General features: G+C 48.5%; 1 protein-coding gene across 3 annotated transcripts in view; it reads right to left on the bottom strand.

Moving 5' to 3' along the window:
- The window catches only part of TMOD3 (tropomodulin 3), a 73,630-nt gene that overhangs the window by 53,582 nt on the left and 5,970 nt on the right, over nucleotides 1-14,078 (bottom strand). The window lies entirely within an intron of this gene.

Here is a 14,078-nt window from a genome sequence, read left to right as displayed (position 1 = left end):
AGTTAACTTTTTTGGGCCTGAGGGGTAATACGGTGGGTAGGGACTTGCCTTGCTCACAACCGACTCAGGTTCAATCCCCAGCACTACTTAATAGGCCCTTGAACCCCTTTAGGAGTGATCCCTGAGCACAATGCCAGGAATAAGCCCTGAACACTGCCAGATGTGGCCCAACAAAATCCCACAACCTCTGGGACGGTTTGGGGGTGTATTTTCCCTTTTCCCTTTGGGGCCAGAGAAACAAGGAACTTCCCGGTAGTTCTCTTCTGGCCCTGAAAGCCTTGACTCTGGACCCTGCCCATTCCCTTGGGAGGGCTCCAGTGCCTGGAGAAACTCCTGGAGACTCGGAAAAAGAGGATGCGAAAACAGGGCTCGGCCAAGGTTCTCAGCAAACCCCTTTTCTGCTCGAACGGTCTTGCTCAACAGTCACCTGATGATACGGTCTGAAATCACGCTCCAAGGATTTCATGCCTCTTGTAGAACATCTCATTCGCCAGGTATAATATTCTGACAGCTTCTTCCGTGATGCTTCTGGACAGAACTCCCCTCCCCACTTCAGCTAAGGATGACTAGGCAGCCTCTGCTCTCATCAGGCTGCTTTTCTCGCTCACAAATGCCCCATCTCCACCTGCCCCCACTGTGGTTTTGGGGTTTTTTTGCTTTTTTTTTCCTTTTTGGGTCACACCCGGCGATACACAGGGGTTACTCCTGGTTCTACACTTATGAATTACTCCTGGCAGTGCTGGGGGATCATATAGGATGCTGGGAATCAAACCCAGGTCTGCTGCGTGCACCCTACCCACTGTGCTTTATCTGCTTCCCACAATGGGATGCAAGCCTCCTTACCCTACGTTCCAATTTCAGTTCTCCACAGGCCCAAATCACACTTTACTTCTTCATGGAGACTCTCTCTCTCTCTCTCTCTCTCTCTCTCTCTCTCTCTCTCTCTCTCTCTCTCTCTCTCTCTCTCTCTCTCACCTCTATGTCCCACTTCAGAGACAAGCTTTAAGTCCACTTTCTCCCATGGGATTGCCAAAGCTCAGTAGCCCCAGGCCACTTAGCCCCAACACCTGGCACTAGGTGTATCCTCCTCAGCAGACCTCAACTGGGCTACTGGTGCACTAAACTAATCAGTTTTAGGGGCCTGGGGCCAAACCAAGCTTCCCTCCAGCAATTAATCTTCAAACTAACAATGAAGGGGCAGTTACAGTGTTTAAAGAGCCAGAGCCCTGTAATCAGCCATCCAGCTACAGGTCTCAAGAGAGTTCTCCAGGGGTCGGAGGGGACTACAAAGGCAGAGCTGTAGCTGGCCTAGGGGTTAGGGTCCTCGGCTTGTGAATTGCCGAGAACTGCTTCCTTGGGTCAGGAGAGGAAACAGATCGGTTGTCAAAGCAGTTCTTCAAGAAATGTGTTGCTCCGCCATTGTGCCCCAGCTGCAGAGAATCCAGTTCTTCTCCCCACCCCTTAATTTGCCTTAATTTGGAGACCATAACCCTCAGTGCTGCGTAGCTAGTGCAGTGCTCAGGGAACTATGTGGTGCCAGCAGCAATTGAACCCAGAACCCCAGGCTTCAAATCATCTCTCAGTAACCAGAACCCTGCTCTTAATGAGGTGCTGTAACCATTTCTGAAAAAGGGGAACCAGCAAGTAATCACATAGGAACTAGAAGCAACTGCCCGACCCACATAAGTGGATGAAGAGAATCAGCAGGGGAAAGGGCATTGCAGCTTTTCCCACGGACTAGGCGAGCAGCAGAGGCAACAGGAAGTCATCTGGCATTACATCGCTCAACAGGAGACTTAGAATGGGTGGCTCTTGTGGCATGCAAATCATGCCTCAATAAAACTGTTAAAAAATGAAAAAGCAATATTGAGCTGAATTTTTGCAACTGTCCAGTGAGGAAAGGGTTTCAGAAAGTTTTTTTTTACAAGACAGCACTGTAGCACTGTCCTCTCACTGTTCATCATTTGCTCGAGCGGGCCCAGTAACGTCACCATTGTGAGACTTTTTGTTACTGTGTTTGGCATATCAAATACGTCAACCGGGAGCTTGCCAGGTTTTGCCATGCAGGCAAGATACTCTCAGTAGCTTGCTGGGCTCTCTGAGAGGGGCGAAGGAATCGAACTTAGCTCGGCCAGGCAGGACGCACACAAGGCAAATGCCCTACCCGCAGTGCTATGGCTCCGGCCCTTCAAGACAGAAGGGACAAAAATCTTTTGTACAAAACCTGAAATCTTTCATGATATTCAAACAGGAATATTCTCTGTAAAGTCATCAAATGATTAAAATAAGACTTCTGAGAAATACGCAATGAAAACATCCAAACTAGATAACACTACTAAAATAATAAAAACCACACGGCTAGCGGGAATAGGTTCTGAGAAAGGAAAAACAGAAGGGAACAGGGTGGGAGATGTAGGAAAGAAAATAAAACACTGTAAGTGGTGACAACTGAGAAAAGCAGCCCAAGGCTGGAGTCTGGTACAGTGGGAAGGGAGCTTGCATTGCACTAGGCCAACCCAGGTTCAATCCCTGGCACCCCATATGGTATCCCAACCCCAACCGCCAGGATCAACTGCCAGGAGTGACCCCTGAACGCAGAGTCAGGAGGAAGTCCTGAGCATAGCTGGGTGTGCCCTCCCCCACCCAAAAAAGCAGAAATGATGAAAGAAGGTAAGTCTTAGAAATCAATGCAATTGGCCAAGAAGCTTGGTTTAACTGCAGCAGGCCAGCCCTAAGCTCTGCCTAGGCAAGGTTCTTTTGTTTTTCATTTTTGTTTTAATTTTACTTAATTTTTTTTTAACCATACCCGGTGATGTTCAAGGGTTACTCCTGGCTCTGTGCCCAGGAATCACTTCTCGTGAGCTCAAAGACCATAAGGGGTGCCAGGAATCAGAATGGGTCAGCCCCCACGTGCAACATAAGTGCTCCAGCCCCAAGGCAAAAGTTCTTTTAAAGGATAAGCACTTGGGGCTGGAGAGACCGTGGGGGGGAGACGCATGTGGAGAGTGATGGGGTAAGGTACTTGCCTTGCATGCTCTGGTTCAATCCCCAACACCAAACGTGGTCCCCCGAACACCACCAGGAGTGACCCATGGTGAGAGCCATTAAGTATGTGCAGAGCACCACCGGGTATGACCCCCAAAATAGTAAAACTAAAGGATGGAGGACAGTTTTCCTTTGAAAGCATGTTAAATGGATTTGACAGATAGTACAGTGTGGAAGTTACTTGCCTTACATGCCAGAGGCACAGGGTCTATTTCCAGCACCACGCGGTCCCATGAGCATTGCCAACAAGTGATCCTCCAGCACTGAGTCGGGAGCAGCCCCTAAGCAAATGTCCTCCCTGCCAAACACCCGCGTCCCTCATGTAAAGGGGGTAAAAACAGAGATCAATCTTCTTACAAAAATTTCAATTTGTAACCCAGGGTAAAATAGTGAAAACTTCGTGTGTGTGTGTGTGCGCGTGCTTGTTTTTAATACCCAGAGGTGTTCAGGGGTTAGTCCTGGCTCTACACTCAGGAATTACTCCTGGCAATGCTTGGGGCACCACGTGGGATGCCAAGGATCAAACCTAGGTCAGCCGTGTGCAAAGCGAATGCCGTGCCCACTGTACGATCACTCCAGCCCCTGTGAACAACTATTTGTCCTGCTGTTTTCTTGCCTGTAATATGAGAATAACAATATCGCCAATCTCATGGAGTCGATATATCGAGTCATTAATAACACTTCTTGACATAGAACACAGGCTGAGTAACTGCTGACTCCCTGGCAGAGGCTGGGGGAACCCGGTGACAACAGGAACTGAACTAAACCTGCCAAGTGCAAAGCATGTCCTCGGGTGCTCTGAGTTATCTCCCAGCCTTCGAAACTCATATTTAGGAAACGTTTCACTCCTTCCCCAGCTCCCCTTACCCGATGACTATACAACAGAGGCAGATGCAGCGAGTGGGCGAGCGAGACAAGACGTCAGAGGACAGAGGCCACGGCAACGGCAAAGGGGGGTAGCAGAGGGCAGCTTTCCCACCTTCGTCCACATTCCTTTTCCACATTATAATCAAGTGTGCAAACATCGATCTTCCCCACAGGCTACGAGCAATCTGAGGATGGGCAGGCACTAAATGTGTAATAAAATAATAAGGGGCAGGGGCCGACAGCAGAGCGGGCCGGGCAGCTGCCTTGCTCACACTGACCCTGGCACCCCAGATGGACCCTTGAGCCTGCCAGGAGTAAGCCCTGAGCACCACCAGTGTGGCCCCTAGAATAAAACATAGCACTGAAGCACTGTGCTCCCGTTGTTCACTGATTTGCTCAAGTGGGCACCAGTAACATCTCCATTGTGAGACTTGTTGTTACTGTTTTTGGCATATCGAATACGCCATGGGGAGCTTGCCAGGTTCTGCTGTGCGGGCGGGATACTCTCGGTAGCTTGCCGGGCTCTCTGAGAGGGACGGAGGAATCGAACCCAGGTTGGCCACGTGCAAGGCAAACACCTTACCCGCTGTGCTATCGCTCCAGCCCAGAACAAACGAAAACATAATGGGGAAAAAAACAAACAATAAAAATAAGAGGGCATGCTCTGTAAGCTTTGAGCTCAGTTGTAGAAAGCCTGGCTTTACTCAGATGTGACTGAGGACTTGGCCTGTCACTTTCTGCCCTTTACATTGTTACCCAGGCTCCATCCCCTATTCTTTCTGAACTTAGAAGTTCCAAAACATTTTTTTAAATCAATTAATTGGCTCCAATACCAAGAAAGTTCTAACTCTATCAAAACATGGAGAGAGGGGCCAGAGTGCTAGTTCAGGAGCTTGCCTTGCAAGATGCTGACCTGCTAGCACCCCTTTGGTGCCGGGAGCACCACCAGGTGTGATCCCTGAGCATGGAGCCAGGAGTAAGCCCTGAGGGCTACCAGGTGTTACTACAAAACAAAAAACATCTCATAATCTTACGTATTTTTGTGTGGTGCAGGGCATTAAATCTGGGGCTTCGTATATTCGAGGCAAGTGTTGTAGCACTGGGCTATGTCGCTAGCCAGGAATTTCTCTTAATTATTTAAAAATATTGCTGTCTAGCTGCTTAGGGACCAAAAAAAAATCAATCCTAAAGGGCAAATATCAGCATGTCATGGTATAAATCAATACCAAATATAAGACACACCTCCTCTGAGAGGTCACTCTGCTAGGTGCAGTGCAGAATCAAGAAAGACAAAGTCTGCTCACTTTTCTCTGACTCCACAGTCAGCCTATTGGGAAATGCCCCCCTTTATGGGCCCACCACAGCCCAGGCCAAGCAGGGATACAACCTTATGTCACAGTCACAGGGATGCTCTTCCCACACGGAGGTTTGGCCCAGGGCTCAGTGCCCAGCCCACCAGCACAGAGGGAATTCAATGCTTCTCCTGGAACCTCGGTGCAGAGATCAGGTTATCATTCGGTCTTGACCAAGAGGAGCAAACCAGTCACAAGGAGCAGCAGCCAAGACTAGAGCGGGGATGAAGGCGCATCCAGGGAGGGCTCAGCACTCAGTAAGCCACATGGTTAGTACTGTAATGCACGGGTTTTAAAAGCAACGCGAATCAAACCAAAGTGATGGTGCAGCTGGTAGGGGTGCTTGCCTTCCAGGTGGCTGAAGATGGTTTGATCCCTGGCATCCCATATGGTCCCTTGAGCACCACCAGGAGTGATTCCTGAATAAAGAGCCAGGAGTAACCCCTGAGCATTGCCTGTGACCCCCCCAAAAAAACAAAAAAAAATCCAAATTGGATCACGAAGAGGAAGACCCTGAGGGCTGGCGGCTGAGGATGGAGCAGAGCCTTTCCCAGTGCCCGCTGGGGTCCCAGCTGCCTGTCTCAGGAACCACCTGTCCCCTTCAGATCCATCTGCCAGATCATCAGCCCCTCCAGCAGGTCAGCTAAAGTGGGCTGTGCCCCAGAGACCATAGGGCCTCCCTTCACTTATTTGGAAAAAAAGAGACATGCAGGGCAAGTGTTGTTTTGTTTTTTATTTTAAATCAAAGTGATGTATAATTAACTGAGAAAAGAATGGGGCAGGCAATTGTGCTACAGAGGTTCTGAGAGATCACGGTGGGTGGCCAGGGAGGGGGAGATTTAGCCAGATAGAAGGGAAGGAAAAGAATACAGTAAGCAAAGAGATCAAAGCACAGACTTGGGTAAAGGAGATTGGGGGGGGGGGGGCGATGACGACAGAGAATCTTCACAGCCACAACAAAGACAGAAGCACAGCTCACTCACAGGGTCCCCATACCCAACTATACCCCTCCCATGTCCTTCCCCCCTCCGCACACACATCCTTTCACCGCCCTCAGAAGTCATTGCTATACCTATTTTTTCTTTTATGGGACAGAGAGATAATACACAAATGTGGCATAAGACCAACCTGGGGTTCAATACTGGGCACTCCGCAGAGTCCCCTGAGCACCCCTAGGAATAATCCTGGAGTACAGAGTCAGGAGTAAGCCCTGAGCACTGCCAGGTGTGGGATCCGCCCCCCCAAAACAAACAAAAAACCAATTTAAGAGGTTTCCTGTTGTCCTACACAAAAAGACATTTTTAGTTTTTTTTTGGGGGGGGGGCGGGGTTGGGGGGGAGGTGGAGGATTTACAACCAGCAGTGCTCCAGGTTCCTCAGGGCTAGGTGCTCTGGCAAGCACGTGGTGCTGGGGAATGAAACCAGGGATCCCACATGCAAGACTTATGCTACAGCTCAAAAGCGGGGAGGCTATGGGGCCTCCAGGACAAGAGCTGATGCAAACACACACAGCCAGGCGCCGACCTGGGCACCTCCTCCCTGCCCCCCAAGTTGTAGCAGAGCAGCAAGTGAGGTGGGTGGGAGTAGTAGCAGAGGAAGGAGAGACAGGATAGGGGGAGGGCGCTGGCCGCACACATGGTCCACTTGGTTCAATCCCTGAGCACTGCCAGGTCTGCCCCCCCCCACACACACACAAAGCACAAAGAATGAGGGGGAGGAAGGAGAGTGGGTGGTGAACAGCAGGCCTGGGCTGCCCAGGGCCCACTCAGGTCCCTGTCTCTGTGGGTCGCGACTCCCGGCTGCAGCACACAGAGCGGGAAGCCAGCTTTCAAATGATCACAAACCCAGCTCCCCCCAGCCCTGCTCACCAAACCAAGCCAAGTCTAGCTCCTGGGCCCATACCGAAGGGAAACACACAGGCAGGGCACTTACAGGCAGGGCACTTCTTAAGACCCCCTCCCCCCGCCCCCAATTTAGGTTAGTAACTGCCCACTGTGAACTGAAGTGAATCCTGGGTTTTACTGATTCTTGCGGGAGGGTCAGGCTGTCGAGTCGGTTCCAGACCTCCAGGGCCCACTGGCAATGTGAAGCAGCAATAACCCCACACCCAGGGGAGCCACACATTTGTAGGTTCTAATTTTCCACAGGGACATTGCGGTTTTGGCAGCATTAGCGTTGCGATTAGTGAGATTCTGCTTTGGGGCCGGCAGGGAGCTGGCTCCAAGGGCTACAGGAGACAGGCTTTGCACACGGGAACCCCAGGTTCCCTCCCAGAACTGAAGGCCCAGAAGCTCCCCCACCTGCTGGAGAGGACACGGAGACCAAAACAAAGCAACCAATCCTGCCCCAAAGGCGAAGGAACCCTCACCTGCGAATCTAAACACACCTGAACTAAGTGCAGACAGAGCCGACCCGGGGATACTGGCTTAAAAAGAGTAACTGAAAGCTCCGGGAGGAATCAGAGACCTGCCATGAAGCCCGCTCGCCCTCTCGGTCCTCCAGCCCAACCATGCTCTCACACGGCAGGGATGCACTCCTACATCTGCACTTGCAGCCATGCTCCCGCTCAGGTATGCGAGAGACAGGAAGCTGGGGATGTGTCAAGGGTTATCTCGGTGTATCAGCTGCCTCCTCCATTCCTAGGTCTGTCTGTTTGTGTTCCTGTGGGAGTAGGTGCTGCAGTGAAATGTGTCCCGGAGGGAGTGTGTATCTTTACAGGTCAGGAAAGTATGAGCAGGTGGAGGAACCCGATGTCTTCCAGCATATCTCAAATTACACTGTTAAGCGCTTAGATACCCAAAGACCCGATATTGTTCCATTTATGTAAACTGCCCGGACAGGGCAAATCCACAATACCTAAAGACCAGGCATTGTTCCATTTATGCAAACTGCCCAGACAAGGCAAATCCAGGATAAATACCTAAAGACTAAGTATTGTTTATTGTTCCACTTATGCAAACTGCCTGGACAGGGCAAATGCATAGAGAGAAAGGAGATGGATGGCTGGGGGGGAGGGACTGCCTTTTGGTGAGAAGAACATATTTTAATGTGATGGTTGCCTAACTGAATTATGTCACTGGATCATTCGCTTTAAATGGTGAACTGTATTTCAATAAAAGTGTTATAAATCGGGCTGGAGCAATAGCACAGCGGGTAGGGCGTTTGCCTTGCACACGGCCGACCTGAGTTGGATTCCCAGCATCCCATATGGTCCCCTGAGCGCTGCCAGGAGTAATTCCTGAGTGCAGAGCCAGGAATAACCCCTGTGCATTGCCGGGTGTGACCCAAAAAGCAAAAAAAAAAAAAGTTATAAATGGAAATGTAAAACAATAATGGTAAGTATTGTCAATGGGCCAGAGAGATAATATAGCTGGTAAGGTAAGGTAAAGGTAAAGGCCCTCCCGTTGATCATCGATTTGCTCGAGCGGGCCCAGTAACGTGTCCATTGGAGACTTTGTTGTTACTGTGTCTGGCATATCGAATACTCTCGGTAGCTTGCCGGGCTCTCCGAGAGGGGCGGAGGAATCGAACCTGGGTTAGCCATGTTGGCCGCTTGTAAGGCGAACGCCCTACCGCTGTGCTATCGCTCCAGCCCAGTGATATAGCTGGTAAGAGAGATAATATAGCTGCTCATCTTGAACTCAGCTGACCTGGGTTCAATCACCAGCACCACTATGGTTCTCTAAGTACTGCCAGGAGTGATTCTTGAGTGCAGAGCAAGGAGTAGGCCCTGAGCACTGCCAGGTGTGTCCCCTAAACCCCCCAAAAAGCACTGTATATTAAAAAGGTGAGAGAGGGGCTGGGTGAGCACAGTGGGGTAGGAAGCTTGCCTTGCATGCAGCCAACCTAGGTTCCATCCCTGGCACCCTATGTGGTCCCAGACCACCAGGTGTCTGAGTGCTGAACTAGGAGTATGGTCCAAGCACAGTCGGGTACAACCCAAACTCCCTCCTGCAAAAAATAATTTTGGAAAAAAACCAGTCTTCCTCACTGCCACAAATACATCACTGAAAAATTCTTATTTTTTTCCTATTTTAATTAAGCTTTGGGATTTGAGAACCCCCCCCGCCCATTGGTCTGTCCCCTGGTGGTCTCTGCTGCCATCTTGTCTTTTAACAAGGTGGCAGAGTACACCGATCACCACTCAATGTTGAAAAAGCACTGCCCACCTTCTGCCCACCACAATGTAAAAATATGTACATAGTGAACAAAGCCAGGAAGGAAGTGAGGGAAAATCATCACATTTGAGTCATGAAACTGAAATGACGTCCTCTGGGAAAAAAAAAAGTTATCATTTTATTGGGTTAATAAAACCCGGAAGGAAAAAAAATAACCAGCTTGAGCATATATGACTGTTCCAAGCCAAATTCAGGAATTGTGTAGCACAAAAGACAGGGAGGTGCCCCAGAGGATTGGAGCACATGCTCTGTACTACATGGAGCCTGAACAAGGCTGGAAGTGGCCCCCGAATACCTCCAGGGGTAAGAAAAGATAGAAATGGAGCAGCAGAGTAGAAAGATGGAAATCAACTAGAGCAAAAAACTTCATTATGGGAACATATGGGGAACCCCCCAACACACACACACGCTAATTTATTTGTTTTGGCCAAACCCTGCAGTGCTCAGGAGCTATTTGGGGGTCACTTCTGGTGGTGCTGAGGTGGGACTGAGAGTCCATGATGCTGGGTTCCGAACCTCCCTGCGAAGTCCGCACTCCAGCCTGCTGAGTTATCTCTCTGGCCCAGACATACTTTTTTGGGGGGAGCAACCAATAAATTAGAAAACGATTAGGCTCTCTATTGCAGGCTCAGGGAAAGTCCCAGTCCAAGGTGATCTCTCTGGGCTTGAGTCTCCTTCCGTCTCCCCCATTCACATTGCCTGGATCATGGGCAGGGTGTAACTGTTACTGAAATGAGGGTGCCCCCTCCCCCCCAAGTGACTCCTCTATTTAAAATTCAAATAAAAGGGGCAAGGGATGTAGCAATGGTAAAGTCAAACAACAAATTCTATTTTATTTTTAACATGCTTCCAACAAGGAACATCATCATGGTAACCCATCCTGGATCAATCTCAGTCTATGTAAAATCTGAAAATGGTGCATAACAGTATCCCTTTTTCGAGGTCTAATTAAGAAATTGACATTGTAAGTACGACTAAATTACAAAAGACAGCTCAGTTTATGGAATCAAATCAGTGGGTTGATTTCCCATTGCATCAGTCTAATGGAAAAACGAAAGCTTTATTTTTAACCTACGCTGCTGGATAGATCGAAGGAATCCAATCTCTACTTTCCAGCATTACACAAATATTTGGGATCGATCACACACCTAAAAATTTAAAACCTAGAACAAGAAAGATTCTAGAAGAAAACAGAGTATCTTTTCGACCCTGGGGTTGATTCCTTTGCTGGAACCCATGAAATAGTACACTGATAAACTTTAGAAGCCAGGAGGTTAAGGAGAATGCCTTGCATGCAGGCAACTCTGTTCAATCCCTGGTCCCACATATGTTGTCCCAAGACTAATGAGTATGGTCGAAAACATAACAAAATAGAAAAGAGAAAATGCAACATAAAACCATATTGGGGAGGGGCCGGAGCGAAAGCATAGTGGGTAGGGGTTTGCCTTGCACGCGGCCGACCTGGGTTTGATCCCCGGCATCCGATATGGTCCCCCAAGCACCACCAGGAGTAATTCCTGAGTGCAGAGCCAGGAATAACCCCTGAGCATCGCTTGGTGTGACCCAAAAAGAAAAAAAAAACCATAATGGGGAGGGGGGCACAGAGCATTAGTACACAGATAGGGCGTCTGACTTGCACGAGTCCTGTCCAGGGTTCAATTCCTGGCATCCCATATGTCCACCAAGAGTGATCCCTGAGTGGGGAGCCAGTAGTAAGCCCTTAGCACCATGGGTGTGGCCCTCCAAAACAAAACAAAGCAAAACAAGCCACAACGTGGGATCATTTTACACCCTTTAATAGGGCTAAAATATGACTAAACTTCTAAAAATGAGACTGGAGAGACAGTAGAAGGGGTAAGGCGCTTGCTTTGCACATGACTGACCTGGGTTAGAATCTCGGCACCACACAGGGGTCCCCAAGTACTGCCAGGGGTCACTCCTGAATAAAGAACCAGGACTAGCCACTGAGCACTGCTCAGTGTGACTCTCCCTTATCCCTCCCCCAAAAAAGTAGGGGCCAGGGATGCAGTTCTGGGGTACAGCACAATACTCACATGAAGAGGCCCTGAGTTTGATCCCACACACCAAAAAATAAGAATAAAATTCATATATAATCCACTTAAGGTCAACTGTTGAGCAGTTTTTAAATAAAAACAAACATGTATCTACCACATGACTCAGTAATTCCACTCCTAGGTATTTATCAAAGGAAATGAAAACACATATCCACAAGAGATTTATAAAAGAATGCTCGCAACATTCTTATTCATATTAGCCCAAACCTGGAAGCAACTCAAATATCCATCAAGAGGAAAAGAAATAAACTGAAGTCATATATATTTACACAACTGAATACTATTCAGGAACAATAATAATTAAAAAAAAAAAATCAAACCACTAGTATAGAAAAACCACTGGTGAAGCTCAAAAACATGAGGGGGAAGGAACGTGATACATAAGAACTCATGCTACACGTCCCTTAGTCTACTGAAGTCCAAAACAAATGGGGCAGAGCACTAGCACAGCAGGTAAAGCACTTGCCCTTGCCCCCACCCCCACCCCGGTTTGATCTCTGGCACTACAATAGTTTCCTGAGCTCCACCTGGGGAGTGTGGCTCCAAAAGAAAGAGAAACAGGAGTTGGAGAGTCCAGTGGGTAAGGTGCTTGCCTTGCACGCGGCCAACCCAAGTTCAACCCCCTGTACTCCACATGGTCCCGCCAGCGGTGATCCCCGAGCTTAGAGCCAGGAGGAAGTCCTGAGCATTCCAAGAGCGAGGGAAAGAGGGAGGGGAGAGGGAGACAGAAGGAGAGAGAGAAAGGGGAGAAGTCAGAGACAGAGACGGGGAAGAGAGAGAGAGAGAGAGAGAGAGAGAGAGAAAACCACACATTAGGAATAAGAAAGTGAATACTTTTGGGAAAGGATAGGTGCTGTAAAGAGCAGAAAGTGGGGGGGGGGGGGGGTTGGAGCTATAGTACAGTGGGTAGGGCATTTGCCTTGCACGTGGCTGACCCAGGGTCGAGTCCCAGCATCCCATATGGTCCCCTGAGCACTGCCAGGAGTAATTCCTGAGTGCAAAGCCAGGAGTGGGCCCTGTACATAGCCGGGTGTGACCCAAAAAGCAAGAAAAAAAGGGGGGGGCTTTGAGAGAACTTTCTACCAAATAAAAATCTTGTTATAGTACAAGTTACAATGGATAAAATTATCAGAACTCAAAGTAGCCGAGATATGTACATAGGTGTATTTCTTTGAATCTCATTTTACCCAGGTCAAAAAAAAAAAAAAAGTATTACTCTTAAAGATTTTGCCTGGAAAGGAATTCAGAGGCACTTACAATTGTCACTTTGTTATTTGCATTTCTACTCCTTCTTTCTCAAAGTAACCTACAAGCTGCAGTAGTTGAAAGTGGAAGGGGGGAGACTGCAAAACATACCAAAAAGAGGAGAGAGAAAAAGAGGGGCAGGAGCCATAGACAGCACAGCAGGTGGGGCATTTGCCTTGCATGTGGCCTACTCCCCGACACTCCAGATGGTCCCCTGAGCCCTGCCAGGAGTGATTTCTGAGTGCAGAACCAGGTGTGGCCCCCAAACAAACAAAACCCTGTTAAGAACACCTGAAGGTGAGGCTGGAGTGATAGCACAGTGTGTAAGGCGTTTGCCTTGCACGTGGCCAACCAGGGTTCGATTCCCAGCATCCCATATGGTCCCCTGAGCACCGCCAGGAGTAATACCTGAGTGCATGAACCAGGAGTAACCCCTGTGCGTCGGCGGGTGTGACCCAAAAAGAAAAAAAAAAAAAAGAACACCTGAAGAGCAGGAGTAACTGTATGGGGATTAAGGCACTTGCTCGGCTTGGATTCAGCTGACCCTGGTTCAATCCTGGCCACTACCTACTGACAGTCTCCCTAAGCAATGCCAGGAGTGACTCCCTGGCACAGTGCAAGGTGCAGTCCCCAAGCCTTCCCCTCCCCTCCAAAGTACTTCAAACATCTAATACCTTGGTATTTAAAACTTGACCTGCACTGGAATAGTGTGCATGAAATCATCAACAGTAGTGTAAACCTATATATAGGTTTACATATATCTATTACATATCTCAATATCCAGATTTTTTAAAAAATAATAAAAATAAAATCTGGTCCCCCAACAATTACAAATCAGGGATGCAGTTTCTAGGGCCCCATTTCAAGCCGGGGAGATCCTGCGTGATTTCTGCATGATCCAGTTTGAGAAGCCCCACCCCACACCACTCAGCTCCTCCCAGTTGTACTGAGACCGTCTGTCTTATCTAAACAGGCCTGGTTGAAACCAGGAAAATCATTGATGAGAATGAAGCCAATCACTGTTAAGGGGGTCAAACCTGTACTTAGGTGAAATTACTAATCACAAAATAATCTGGTTTGAGGAGTGTACCACTAAACTTTTGTCATAAAAGCAACCATAAAAATATTAAAGGAAATTAATGAATAAAATCCCTAAGTATCCACTGTTGTTCCTCCATTCCCAGCCACAAAACTTGGCATGATACCTGAGACTGACATCTCCTGAATGAACAAAACACATAATTTTTTTTTTAAATCAGGTAGTTGGGACTTAAATTAACTTGGAATTATCAGGCCCTACAGCCCCCTTTTAAAGAT

This window comes from Sorex fumeus, unplaced genomic scaffold (assembly GCF_029834395.1).
Source record: "Sorex fumeus unplaced genomic scaffold, SorFum_2.1 ptg000111l, whole genome shotgun sequence".
NCBI lineage: Eukaryota > Metazoa > Chordata > Mammalia > Eulipotyphla > Soricidae > Sorex > Sorex fumeus.
The sequence above is the reverse complement of the archived record's forward strand: the minus strand, read 5'-3'. Positions and strand labels throughout refer to the sequence as shown.